This window comes from Myotis davidii, unplaced genomic scaffold, assembly GCF_000327345.1.
Source record: "Myotis davidii unplaced genomic scaffold, ASM32734v1 scaffold38, whole genome shotgun sequence".
NCBI lineage: Eukaryota > Metazoa > Chordata > Mammalia > Chiroptera > Vespertilionidae > Myotis > Myotis davidii.
Genome location: NW_006291383.1, coordinates 1,090,977 through 1,104,563, shown reverse-complemented (window position 1 = coordinate 1,104,563; position 13,587 = coordinate 1,090,977). Strand labels below are relative to the sequence as shown.

At 44.0% G+C, this 13,587-nt stretch overlaps 1 protein-coding gene across 1 annotated transcript in view; it reads right to left on the bottom strand.

The window, feature by feature from the left end:
• The window catches only part of ATP8B1 (ATPase, aminophospholipid transporter, class I, type 8B, member 1), a 107,823-nt gene extending 94,237 nt beyond the window's left edge, over positions 1–13,586 (bottom strand). The window contains exon 1 of the mRNA XM_015564503.1: positions 13,553–13,586. The gene's annotated coding sequence lies outside the window, so the exon portion shown is untranslated. The remainder of the gene's footprint in view (positions 1–13,552) is intronic.
• Between the last annotated feature and the right edge of the window lies 1 nt (position 13,587).

The following is a 13,587-nucleotide window of genomic DNA, read 5'->3' as shown; positions in this document are numbered from 1 at the left end:
ATGTGCAGACACACCCTGCTGTAACTTATACAAACACACCACATCACTGTGTACAAGGGGCTTGACCTTCTACAAGTTTTGGGGTCCTGGAACCAATTCTCTGCAGACGCCAAGGAGGACTGCATTTCATTGTCACCCTTCTTCCTTTTGTACCGAATGCTTGCCTCCTTATACAATAGCCCGAGCTTAAAAGAGTGAATCCCAAAGCCAGGATTATGAGATAATAATAACCCTGACATTTGAATATCACTACTAAGAATATGTGCAAATGTGGGATGCTCAGTTAGCCTAAAAATGGTGCCTGCAACAGTCCAGAAAATGAACAAAGAAATAAAAAAAATATCTCAGGATCACCTTTTAAATAGAAACTGATTGGGACAGAGGGAAGGATCTAGCAAAAGGAACATACAGAGAGATGTTAGAGCTGGGAATTTTGTTGATTATCTTCTACGCTCAGCCCCTTCCTTTCAATAATGACATATGGTCTTCTAAAGGTTCATGAGAAATAGGAACCCCCCACATATTAAAGGAAGTTTTAAAAAATGAAGAGTTGCTTGACTACAAAGGAGAGATACTATCATCTCTGTCTAGTAAGAAAGGTTAAAATACAGCCAGATATGGGCGATAACATTGCCTCTGAACACACTGGAACAGAAAAATGATATGTAACAACTTAGAGCTTAGTCAGACAAACCCTAAAGGATACAAAGGCTGCCAACAGGAAGTTAGAGGAGAAATATTATTTAAAAGATGTGAATCATTAAAATATAAAACCTTGACAACAATAAATGTTATGACATTCATATTAAATTCAAAGGGTACTCTGGACTGGAGATCATTGCACAATGCCTAAGACAACGTAGCAAACAAAATTTTACTAGCAAGCAAAATGTACTTCAGTTCTTGTAACCTTTATATTGCCTTGTCCTGTGCCAAGTGCAATTAAAGCCATATTATACTTACTGGTTTCCTTACATCACATGCAAAGGAACTTACATGGGAGAAGACATAACTTCATCAAGTGACTATTAAGAGCCGGTGCAGAGCATTGAGGCTGGGCAGCCCGGGGACACTGTGGATTTCCTCTTCTTATTCTCCCTTGGTTTTTGCCATGAGTTTCTTTTCCAAAACTGGCTTTTAGTGCCTTATTGATTGCATAGCTTTACAAATTTTCAACTTAAAAAAAAAAGGAGTCTTGTCACTTAAAAATGCCCTAAATTTTGTCAAACCTTCATGATCAGAAACATGAATGTTGGTGTGTTTTTTTCTAAAGATGTAGAATCTCTCAAAATGGAGGGGGGAAAACCTTTATAGTAAAAAGGCCTCATTTGAAAGTTTATAAACCTCCAAAAGGAACCTGTAGTATTCATTGTGCCAACATAAAAATACTTTCTAAATGTGAGTATATGGAATGATCAAAACAGAACCTATTGTATTTATCTGCCATCAGAAAAGCACATGTTTCATTGCCTTCTTAACCTGCAATGCTTGAAATTTACATCATGTACATTTATAACTGGAATCTTATGGCCAACGAGACCACAAAAAGTCATGGAATTACATCAGAAGAGTAACCTGTAAAACATCAGGGCCTTGATTTGAAGCATGAAGAAATGGGAGCTTAGAAAATGAACTGAAGATGATCACTGAAGTGAAATTTGGGAGTGTTCGAGCCCAATCCAGGCCACTGACCACCCACCCACACCCTGCTTTCCCTTGGGTTCCTCGTCTGTTCCAGGGGGATAATATCTGCCCTAATAGCTCCCAAATGAGAAAATGTTAAAGTGGCATATCAACAATAAGCATTGTTATTACCAGCCAAGGACAGAGAACTGGAGAATGAGTTGGCCAAATTTGACATCTTTGAACCCAAATCCTGTTTCCCAATACTAGGCTGATTTTTATTACAAATCATATTCATCCAAGAGCAGGAGAATAACACCACACAGTCATTTTGAGAGACTAGGAAAATGAATCCTCTTTCCACCCCATTCCCAAATTTCAAAAACTTGCATGAACGATCCAGGAGTGGTCAAGTGGAGCTTAAACATACAGCTCTATGTTCCAGAAGTTCATTCTTGAGTAGTGTTGCCAAATGAAATATAAGACACACAAGTAAATTTGAATTTTCAATAAATAATACATAATTTCAGCGTCAGTATGTCCCAAGCATGGCATGGGACATACTTATGTTAAAACAGTATTTGTTTATTTGAGATTCGAATTTAACTGCCCTATATTTTTATTTGCTAATCTATTTCTGTATCATCTGTGCTGTTTTTCCAACCATCAGCTATGAGGTCCTGGAAAGAACCCTCACCTTGAGTGTAGAAACCTGAGTTCAATTTCTGGTTTTATTAATTACTAGTTCTGAGACCTCACGCAAGTTCTAGTTCCTTCGCTTACCAGAAGAGGCCAATAAATACCAGAGGACTGAGTGGGTAAATGCTACATGTGGAAAGTACAGTATTCCGCTAACAAAGGCAACACCATTTTCTCATATCACCCTATACACACTATTAGAAAGAACACTTTGGTTTTTAGGTGAGGTCACACAAGCCAATTCAAATACTCTATTTCCCATGAGGAATTCCCTAACTTTAAAGAGTTCTCATTGAATACAAACCGGCCATCTCCTGAATCTGATAAGCATTTTGCTTGGTGTATGGTGGGCCTGTCTACGGAATGACCCCGGAACTAGCTCTCCATTGTCCTCTTCACCCAGAAAGTAGGGCTTGTGCATTTGCACAAGTGCTTTTATGGTTCAAATGTAAGTGCTTTATTGCCCAAAAATAGTTGAATGTGTGATTTCACAACAATAGTCAAAATTTAAAGGCTGCCCCTATAGAGTTCCTCAAACCCAATTCCATCCTCTGTGAGGTTTCATGTCTCCAGCCAAGACTTCTGAATCTGTCCAAGCTTGACCTCTGGCCACTTCTAGGTGTCCAGCAGTTGGAAGTGAATGTGACCAAAGCTAAATTCTTAATCCTCCAGTCTGGGCTCTGTCTCTGACACCATTATCTTTAGCTGCTTGTGTTAGAAATTTGGAAATCACTTGAAACTTCCCTTCTTGGAGGTTCTCAATCTGATGTATCTCCAAGACCAAGATTCCCATTCTAATTCTAAAACGCAGCTCCTACCCTCCATTTCTTACTCCACTCCTGTCACCCTGGCCCAACCCCCACCATCTCTCATGGGCACAGTAGTCGCCTGATGGTCTTGGCCCTGCCCCCAGTCCATTCCACATCATTGTTGAGTTGCCCACTGAAACCAGAAATCACATCTGGTCCCACTGCTTAAAAAATATATTAATGCCTCCCTATCGGCTTGGTCCCTGCCTACACCCCAGGCTTCTTGGCCCCATGATCACTCCTTATCACAGTTCCAAGGTCACACACAGCACCTAGCTCTCACCACAGGGTCTCTGCACATGCTGTTCCCATTGGCTGCACCGGGGAAGCCTGACTGGCACCTTCTCATCCTTCAGGTCTCAACTTAAGTATAATTTCCTCCAAGAGACCCTCCTGAGCTTTGTGTGTGTGTGGTTATATACGACATGAAATATACCATTTTAAAACAATTTTAAGTGTAGAAATTCACATTGTCATGCAACCATCACCACCATCCATCTCCAGAACTTTTCCATCATCCTAAACTGAAACTCTGTACCCATAAAACATTAATTCTCCATACCTTCTCCTCCTGGTAACCCCTATTCTACTTTTCATCTCTGTAAATTTTTAATATATATATTTTTTTATTGATTTCAGAGAGGAAGGGTGAGGGAGAGATAGAAACACCAATGATAAGAGAGAATCATTGATCAGTTGCCTCCTATACACCCCTCGCTGGGGATCGAGCCTGCAATGAGGGCATGTGCCCTTGACCGGAATCAAACCTGGGACCCTTCAGTCCACAGGCCAACGCTCTATCCACTGAGCCAAACTGGCTAGGGCTGTCTCTGTAAATTTGACTATTCTAAGTACCTCACATAAGTGGAATCATATAATATCTGTCTTTTTGTATCTGGCTTATTTCACTCAGCATTGTTTTCAGGGTTCATCCATGCTGGGTCAGAATTTCCTTCTTTTTAAAGACTAAATGATATTCCATTGTATGGATATCCAGCAATTTGTTTATCTATTCACCCCTCAAAGGCCATCTCATTTCTCTCAGAGATTTTAAAGTAAGCTCTCGTTATTATCTTAGTCATGTCTTATTTTCTTTTCAATGCTTCTCACAGATCATAATTCTAATATCATCTTGTTTCACATCTCTTTTGTTCAACATTTTGTTTACATTTACTCCTATCACCCCACCCCCAACAACCTTGTAAGTTCCACAATGGGGAAGAGCATGTCTGTTTTGTTCATCCCTGTATTAATCACCAGTTCCCGACACGGCCTGGAGTGTAATAGGTGATTAATAAATAATTGTTCAATCATTGAATGAAAGAAAATCATTAGGCCACCAGAAAGCCACTAGTCTATGTTCCCTGGCAAATTCCATGGACTTTGTATTCAACTGTGAAAGAGAACAAATTAATGCGTGCACACACATGCACGGACACCTTTAGTTCTCTGGCACCACCAATTCCCTTTGTAACGTGGAAGTCAGTCTATTTGTGACGGGCACACAGCTCCACTGCCTGTGTTCTTTTCCAGAATGCATCTTGTGCAAAAGTAACTTGCATATTCGGCAATATAAAGCAATCAAGGAAGTATTGATTAATGCTACAACATGAATGAACCTTGAGAACACTATGCTAAGCTGGGAAAACACAAAAGACCACATGTTGTATGATGCCATTTACATAAAATGTCCAAAACAGGCAGATCCACAGAGTCAGAGAGCAGAGGAGAGGCTGCCAGGAACTGAGGGCAGAACAGAACACGGGTGATGGCTAAAGGGCCCAGGCTATCTTTTGGGGGGTGATGAAAATTTCCTAAAATAGATTCTGGGGATGGTTGTACAACTCTGTAAATATACTAAAAACCATGGAATTGTACTCTTAAAAAAAAAAAGATGAATTGTAGGGACTAGGAACTATATCTCCCTAAATATGGAGGCTACCTCTTTGATAGTTGGGAAGTTTGCCTTCTCAATGTATGCACAGCAGGTGAGGGAGAGAGCAGGGCCCGGCCAGCACCTGCTAGACCAGTGGTTCTCAACCTTGGCTGCACATTAGAACCCCCTGGGAATCTTTTTAAAATCCTGATTTCTGGGCCTCATCCTCCAGAAACTGTTTCTTTGTTATGGGGTGGGGCCACAACATTAGTAACAAGAAAACAGAATTTCCAGAGGATGAGGCCCAGAAATCAGGATTTTAAAAAGATTCCCAGATGATTCTAATGTGGAACCAAGGTTGAGAACCACTGTGCTAGACCATCCTCCAAAACATCTTCCCTCCAATACAAGTAGAGGCCGCTGCTTCATGTATACCATCATCCCCACCAAAGTAGGAAGACATGCTCACATGATAAACACAGTTAAAGTTCTCTGAACCAACCAAAATCTTGTATAAATATACACATTTCTGAAGAGCCTCTTTGTAACCTACTTATGAGTGATCTGAATGCTGCCCATTGAATTTACAAAATCAGATTTCCGTGTACAGCCCAGGCTCTGCCAAGAAAGTTACCTTTGGTTTTTCTTTCTCTCACATCCCATATCCAAGCTGTCTGGAAATTTTGTTGGCTCTACTTTTAAATGTATACATCCACACCCTTCCCTCTCAGACACCTCACCCAGGTGAGTCCAAGCCTCCTGAATGGCCACCTACCTGGGAGCCCTCCCCCGCCTGATCTCCACCTAGCAACCAGAAGGACCCTTTGAAAATGCAAGTCAGATCACAGATCACGCTGCTCCAATGGGCAATGTCCTGCACTGATTTTCCCACCTCCTTTTGCATAAAGTCAAAGGCAAAGTCCTTCCTCACTAGGCAGCCCTGCTGAGGGGGCTCCCTACCTCTCTGCTCTGGTCTTTTCTTCTCCCTCCCTCCCCTCCCAGCTCAGAGGCACCAGAAACAGCATCAGACTTCATCAGAGGAGCCAGGCACTCCCATGTTGGGGCCTCTGCATCAAGATCTGTCCCCTCTGCCAGGGAAACCTTCCTGGAAACCTTCATGATTCACCCTCTTCTTGGTACAGTCTTCGCTCACATACCACCGCCTCCACTCTACAACTACATCCCGCTCCCTGGGCCTCCTCCCAATGCCCTTTACCCTCTTCTTTTTATCCCTGAAGCACTGAACTTCAAGCACCATATAACCTACCCATTATCTTTATTCTCCCCTCTCTAGAATGTGAGCTCCCTGAGGGCAGGCTCTTCAAGCTTGACTCACTAAGAGGCACCGAGTGCCTGACACACAGGATGGGCTAAGTATCTGCTGGCTGTGTAGCTGGCTGGGGAAGTGAGGCCTGCTTGTTTCAGGATTTATAAGGCTAAGGAGGAGGGTCTCTGATGTGGAATGACTGGGGAGACATGAAGTTCCCTAGGAGAAGCCATGAGTTTATTTCTTTAGCCATTCAAGACAGAACTTGGGAAATAAAACCAATAGTTAACTAAGAGTTAGGGCCTGGGCAAACTTTCTTCAGCTTTCAAAAGAGTGTTGGTCCGAGTAATCTCAAAGGCCCATTGGAATTATCGCCATAGTTTTTCTAGGAGCCTAAGACTGCTAAAAAAAATCTCAGTGTTCTTAATCAAGTTGAGCTAGACAAAGTATCAAAGCCGAGAGATGAGCCATGTCAGCCCCAACATCCTTTTTTGTGGCTGCTACTGGCTTAGGATAGGTAGGTGGAATAATAGCCAAAGATGGTGGTGTTTGCATATATTAAACATGTAAACCCTTACGTTGGCTAATTTTCAGGGCACAGTCTGAGCATAAACTCAGACGAGAGTCTATTGCTCTCTAGAAAGTTAAAGATGTCTTTAACGCAGACTGACATCCCATTACAGAAAGGCCTCTGGTTTCATCCTGCTATGCATACAAGCGCATTCTCACACAGATGCAACCTTCGATCATCCAGCCATCCTACAGTCTGCGACTGACCTTTCACCTTAAAGCTGATTTTGAAAACCACGGGTTCTGCCCTAAGGTAGAAAAAAACTGACTTTTAATTATTCAATTTTTCTAACATTTAAATATCAGTTTTCCTCAAATTCTAAACCCCCCCCCCCCCAACCACCAAAATAATGTTTTTTAAAATCCAAGTTATTTCTGGAGGAAAGTGAAGGATTGTTTCCCCTCCACTACAGAATGTCCTTCCTAGAAGGCAGCTGTGGTCTGCAGAGGTCTCCCGAGCTTCATGCCTCCGCTGGCACCGAGCACGGTGGCAGCCACACCTCAGGCAGGTGGGTGGTGGAATGCCCAAAGGACTACTGGCTTCGTAAGAGCAGCTGCCAGGGAAAAGGAGAAGCGAGTGGCTGCCTTACACGTGTCTTCACACCACCATCCTCCCTGAAGCTTCCTGAGTTCTTATCTACAGGATGTTTTGAAATGGGATGTTATACTAGTATACCACATGTCTCTGTCCATCTTAACCATTTTCTATGAAAGATAATTCTCACAAAACCAGATAAGATCTCAACTACCACCATGAGCAGAGACTCCTATGCCCATGTTCATAGCAGCACTATTCACAGTAGCCAAAGGGTAGACAACACCCCAAGTGTTTGTCAACAGATGAACAGGTAAACAAAAAGTACCATGTATATACAGTGGAATGTTAGCCTGGAAAAGTGGAAGGAAATTCTGACATAGGCTATGACATAGATGAATCTTGAGGATATGACACTGAGTGAAATAAGCCAGTCACAAAAGACAAATATCTGCATTGCATGATGCCACTTATATGTGGTACCTTAGAATAGCCAAATTCACAGAGACAAACAGAATAGATGTTATCAGGGGTGGTGAGGAAGGAGAAAAAGGGAGTTACTGTTGAATGGTTACAGAGTTTCAGGTGGGGATGATGAAAAAGTTCTGGAGATGGATAGTGGCACTAATTGCATGATACTGTGAATGGGCTTAATGCCACTGAATTCACACTTTAACATGGCAAATTTCATAAACATTTTACCACAATTAACACAACTCCCAGAAAATAAATTTCTGCCCTAAGGGGAGATCATAAGGAACCTCCTCTCCTCCCAGAGTTGTTCTAGTTCCAAAAACAGAGGATAGATTTTCACTTAATTCTCACAATTTCTGCACTCTGATATAACCCACACACTATTCTCCTTGTTCATCACAAATTCTAGAGGCTTAGAGGCCCACAAAAGTTCTTAGTGCCTGGCTTAAAGGCCCTCACGTTTGTGTCCATATGAAACCTGACCCATCCATACCCTCATTTTAAACCCCCCACCTCAAATGGTGATCTGTTTTCTTATAGAGAACACTGAACATTTTTTTTCTGGGTCCACCAATCATATACAGATCTCAGAGAATAGTGTGAGTTCACTGTGTACCAAGAAGACAGAGGAAGGGTTTGTGTACAAGTCACATTGCACTTTATAAAATCAATAGGCACCCAACCCATGGAAGCTTCCGGAGACTGTGTGAGGGGAATACTGGGTGCCTGAGAAGTTCCAATGAGGATATTCCAGCTCAACTCAATATGAGTAAAGGTTAGAAAACTGATTTCAAACACGGCCTGCGCTAAATCAAACAAACCTCAACTCGGGTGAACAAAAGCCACTCAGTAAAGAGACAAAGCCATAAATGACAGCCCTGTAAATAACGACCTGAGCTACCAACCAAAGGTCAGGCGACACAAGCACTCAATGCAGAAGTGCCAGGCTTCTCAGTCCCGCTGGGCAGGTGGCTGTCGCCAATGAAGGACTGCCCCAGAACAAGGGGGAATTCTGTCCCACCCCCCCAAAGTCAGTGGGCTTCCCACCTTGATCCTCCACAGCTTCCAGGCCCAGCTCTCTCTTAGTCGATGCAAATTCACTAGATTTGGAGACTGATCGTGAAATAGAGCTCAGAGCTGGAAGTGGCTTGGGCCATCCTCCAGGGTTTAAGGCAACCCTCTCTCCATGCAAGAAGAACAAAGTCCAGGGCAGGGAGAGAGAGAACATCTGATCCACTTTCCTGATGAAGAAGAACAAGAACACACAACTCAGACCTTCTGAAAACCTCACAGGCTTCCATGAAGCAGGGAGGTAATCCATAGTGAGTGCCTGGAGAAGATGCTCAAGCCATTTTAAAAACAAATGACTGAATGAATGGGTCTCTGTCATTAGCAACACCTACCAGGCACCATCACTAAGAAACCACATAGGGAGCACAGATCCTATAAAAAACACTCAAGGTTTAGAAAGGGAAGAATAGGTATATGTTTTTAAATGAGTACAGAGGCTGAGGGAGAGGAAAGACAAATAGGAAGTGGGGGATAAAGGAGACACAGCAGTACTCAGGAGTCCCAAGGGCCTCCACTGTGGAGGAGGAGCACCCAGGTGAGAGCAACCTGGGACCATGTGCCTGTGACTGAGGGGGCATGTCCCTAGGTCACTGAACACCCTGGTCCTTTGTGTCTCCCTGGGACACCCATGCTCCAGAACCTTACCCCGACGCTAGGGTGAGAGCAATGTCTGGTGTGAATAGGCACCTATGTTTGCTAAATAAAGACTAACAGAGTGATTCCTGGTTCCTCATAGTGCAGAAGAAAGGGAATTGATAAGTGAGCAATAAATATTTACTGAGTGATATTAACAACCCAACAGTAATGCCTACGCTTTATTGAGCTGTGTGCTAAACCTTTTCGATTAATTCTTTCATTTGGAACTCATCATACAACCATGAGAGGCAGTAACTGCTGCTGTTCCATGTTATAGGTAAGGAAACTAAAGCCAGAGGGAGGGATTAAGTGACTTACTCTAGGTTTTGATGAAACCTGTATTCCAAGCTAGGTCAAAGGAATCCAGAGTGTGTGAACCATCTGTATTTACCACTGCCTCTGGGCTCAGTACACGCTGCGACCAGTTATCAAACATACTAGCCCCCACTGGGCATGGTTTTGGCAACAATTTACTTAAAAGTGCAATGCATTGCCTGGATGGAGTGGCTCAGTTGCTTGAGCATCATCCTGTACACCAAAAGGTTGCTGGTTCCATTCCAGGTCAGGACACATACCTGGGTTGTGGGTTCAGTCCCCAGTTGGGATATGCATGGAAGGCAACTGGTTGAGATATCTCTTCTCTCCTCTCCTCTCCTCTCCTCTCCTCTCCTCTCCTCTCTCTAAGTTATGTCCTCAGGTGAGGATTAATAATAATAATAAATTAAAAAGTAAAAATAAAAGTGGAAGTACTAGGAACAGTACTTATGTGTTCCTAAATGACAAGAGAAAACTTTCTTTGTCTTCTAAGAATAAAAATGAGAAACAAGACGTGAGCGTGCGTGCGTGCGTGCGTGCGCATGTGTGTGTGTGTACTCCTCCATAATGCCAGGTCTTCAAGGACACAGGACCTCAAAGATCTTAGACTGGGCATTATTTTTAGCTAGGACAAGGGTGGGAATTCAGGAATAACACAGTTAACAGAATAAAAAAGGACAAGCTATCTTTTTTGTGTTATTAAAATTCCTCTGGCAGCAAATTAATTTTTAGTTATCTTAATAAGTAACATAACACCTACAGGCATGAATACAATTAATCTAATTGAATGTTGCCAACAAACAGGCCTTAAAACTCATAAGATACCTAAAGATACCATAAATTAAAACTTCCCAGGAGGTTAATCTAGAAGCAAATCTAGAAGCAAATTCTAAAATTAAGTGTTTAAGAAACTTTAACGGCACATCTCTTTAGAGATACAGGTTATGAGTGAACCCCATAAAACTTGTTCTGGTGCCTAAAAAGCAAGTTCCTCTGCATTCATAAGAGCATAGGCTTCTGTTATAATGATGGAAACTAGAGAGCAAAGGTAACTAGTAGATTACAATATCTCTGGGGCAGATTATAAGGGTCATCTGGATTCCGTGAGTGATGTTCATGAAAAACACAATGGAATTCATATTAGTAAGGCAATAAACCATTAAAAATACCCCAAATGCCTGGGCATCATACTACTTAAAAAAACATGTTTATTAAGAAAATAAGAAAACAACAGTTGAAACTCTACCATGTACAAGAGACTTTCACCTGTTCTCTCATTTAATTTTCTCAATTACCCAAGCATGTTGCTATCTTTTTTACCTCAGCAAATGAGTAAACTGAGGTTCAGAAAATTTAGGAATTCACCTGAGGCTGTACAATTTTAAAAGTAAATAAATATATTAAAAATAAATTATAAAAATTAAATACAATTTAAAGTAAGGAAAAGAATCAAAGTCTGTGGGAATTTAAATCCACGTATTTTCCACTATTCTTTGCTTGAGAAGGAAGGAAAAAGGAAAGAAAGGATTGCAGACAGACAGGGAAAGTAATGGTCAGTGTCATTAGCGCTAAGATCCCAGAGTCTGAAATCCAGGTGAAACATGGAACTAATCCTAAACTTGACTTACACCTGCAGGCTTCTTTTGGTTAAGCCTTTTGCTTTACCAAATCATTATTTTAAAGCCTCGCTTTAAAAACAAAACAAGCCCGGCTGGCCGGTGTTGCTCAGTGGTTGAGTGTCCACCTATGAACCAGGCGGTCAGTTTCTATCCCCAGTACCGGGTGTGCAGGAAGCAACTGGTGAATGATTCTCTTATCATTGATGTTTCTATGTCTCTCTCCCACTCCCTTCCTCTTTGAAATCAATAAAAATATATTTAAAAACAAAACAGCAACAAAACCCCCCTTCTAATTCTATCAGTAACTAACAGGTAATAAGTACACACCTGTATGCATTTTCCTGAAAATAAAACCAGATGGAAAGCTTGAACGTTGAAGGTAGCCACCCCTGCTCTCACACAGATGGCACTTGTGTTCACTGGTATTGAGCCACATGAATCTTGTTTGACCCTTAATAACAGACACAACGAATCACTAAAACTCACCAAAGCACCAACCACTGGGACACCTAAATGAAGAAAGCCTCCCCTACGCAGGGAAAACCATTAGGAGAATTCAAAGGGGTTATTGCAGGCAGGCTGGCTTCTCCCCAGACAGTAACCAGCAAATAACGATTCATCATCCTTTGCACAGTATACACAGTTATAATGGGTTTTAATAAGGCCTGCAACAATGGGCCCAGAGTTAATGAATGGCATTTTAGGTCTAACACAAAAGTACTCTTGAGACCGTGAAAATGAGAACTTCTACTTCACGTTTTGTGTTGTTTCCTCTTTTTATATGCGCTTGTATTTACTACCACTGCAGACTTGATCACACGTCATTTTTTAGTTTTTGCTCCTAAAAACAGCTACCCTTGGCCCATAACCTACTGCGTGGCGGGCGGTATTCAAGCACTTCGCCTGTGCTGTGTGCTTTCATTCTCAAGGAGTGAGACAGACCTTGGAAGGCAATGGAGCCGGGAAGATGGGAAACAGTCTCTTCTCCAGCCAACGAGGCGGGCGGTTTCGGGGAAGGGAACTCGGCGGCGTCCGTAGCTACCCAAGTGCTTGTAGCCCTCCAGGGACGGCGCGGGCAGGCGGAGAGGGGCGGGTCGGGTCGAGGGGGGCTCACTGGGTGGAAATGTGTACCCTAGTCTACAGCTGTCACGAATCTGCATTCCGAGGGTCCCCCCCGCCCCCCGCCCCCGCGGGGACCATGCGCGCACACCCCCTGGGATGAGTTGTCCGGACCATTCAAGCTTTTCTTTCACTTGGGGAGGAGTGGGGACCAGGGAAGTGGAAACACTCGCCATTCTCTGCAACCCTCCCACCCCCAACAAGTTGTCCCTCCGCACACCTAAAACGAGGTGACGCGGCTGGACACCAAACTGGGAAAAGTAGATGGGCTGTAGTGGGGTCATGGGAGCCGGCGGATACCACCCTACAACCACCGGGAAAATGTGACTTCTTCCCCACCACCTCCCAGCCCGCGTAAAGGCGCGCGGAACGTGTCCGGTGGGCGCCTGGTCCAGCAGCAGGCGCGGGGCAGGTGCCCTCACCATCCTTCTCCGCAGGTGCGGCCAGGTACATAGGGCCCTGAGGAGTGTTTGGACGCGTTGTCATCGGTTCCCAAAGGGGCCTCCAGCAGAACCCGGCCATGGGAACTTCCAGAGGGGCGGCAGACACTGCAGGGAAGCCAGCGGCACGTCCCAGGGACCCGCAAGCCCCACCAAGCTTGACCCTCCGAGCTTAACCCTGGGCGTGTGTGTTACCAGTGAGCGAAGGACCCAAACACTTCCCGCGAGTTCCCTCTCTTCCCACAGGCGAACACCCCATGGACCTCTCCACAGTGCTGTCCGCCTTCCAGCTGTGCCTCCCCATCTCCGAGGCCGCGAAGGCTCCCGTGCTCTCACCCAAGTCCCATCCGTGAGGACTCCGGAGCCCAAGGCTCGCGGACAGCTGCTGCCACCGCATCCCGGATCCCCAGAGAACGCCGGCCCCGGGACAGACAGAAGACCTATGGGGGCGACGGGGTGGGGAGAGGTCGGAGGCCCCCGACGCCGCGCCCCTACTTACCTGGCGCTCGCTGGGCCCCGGTTGGGGCATCTGCT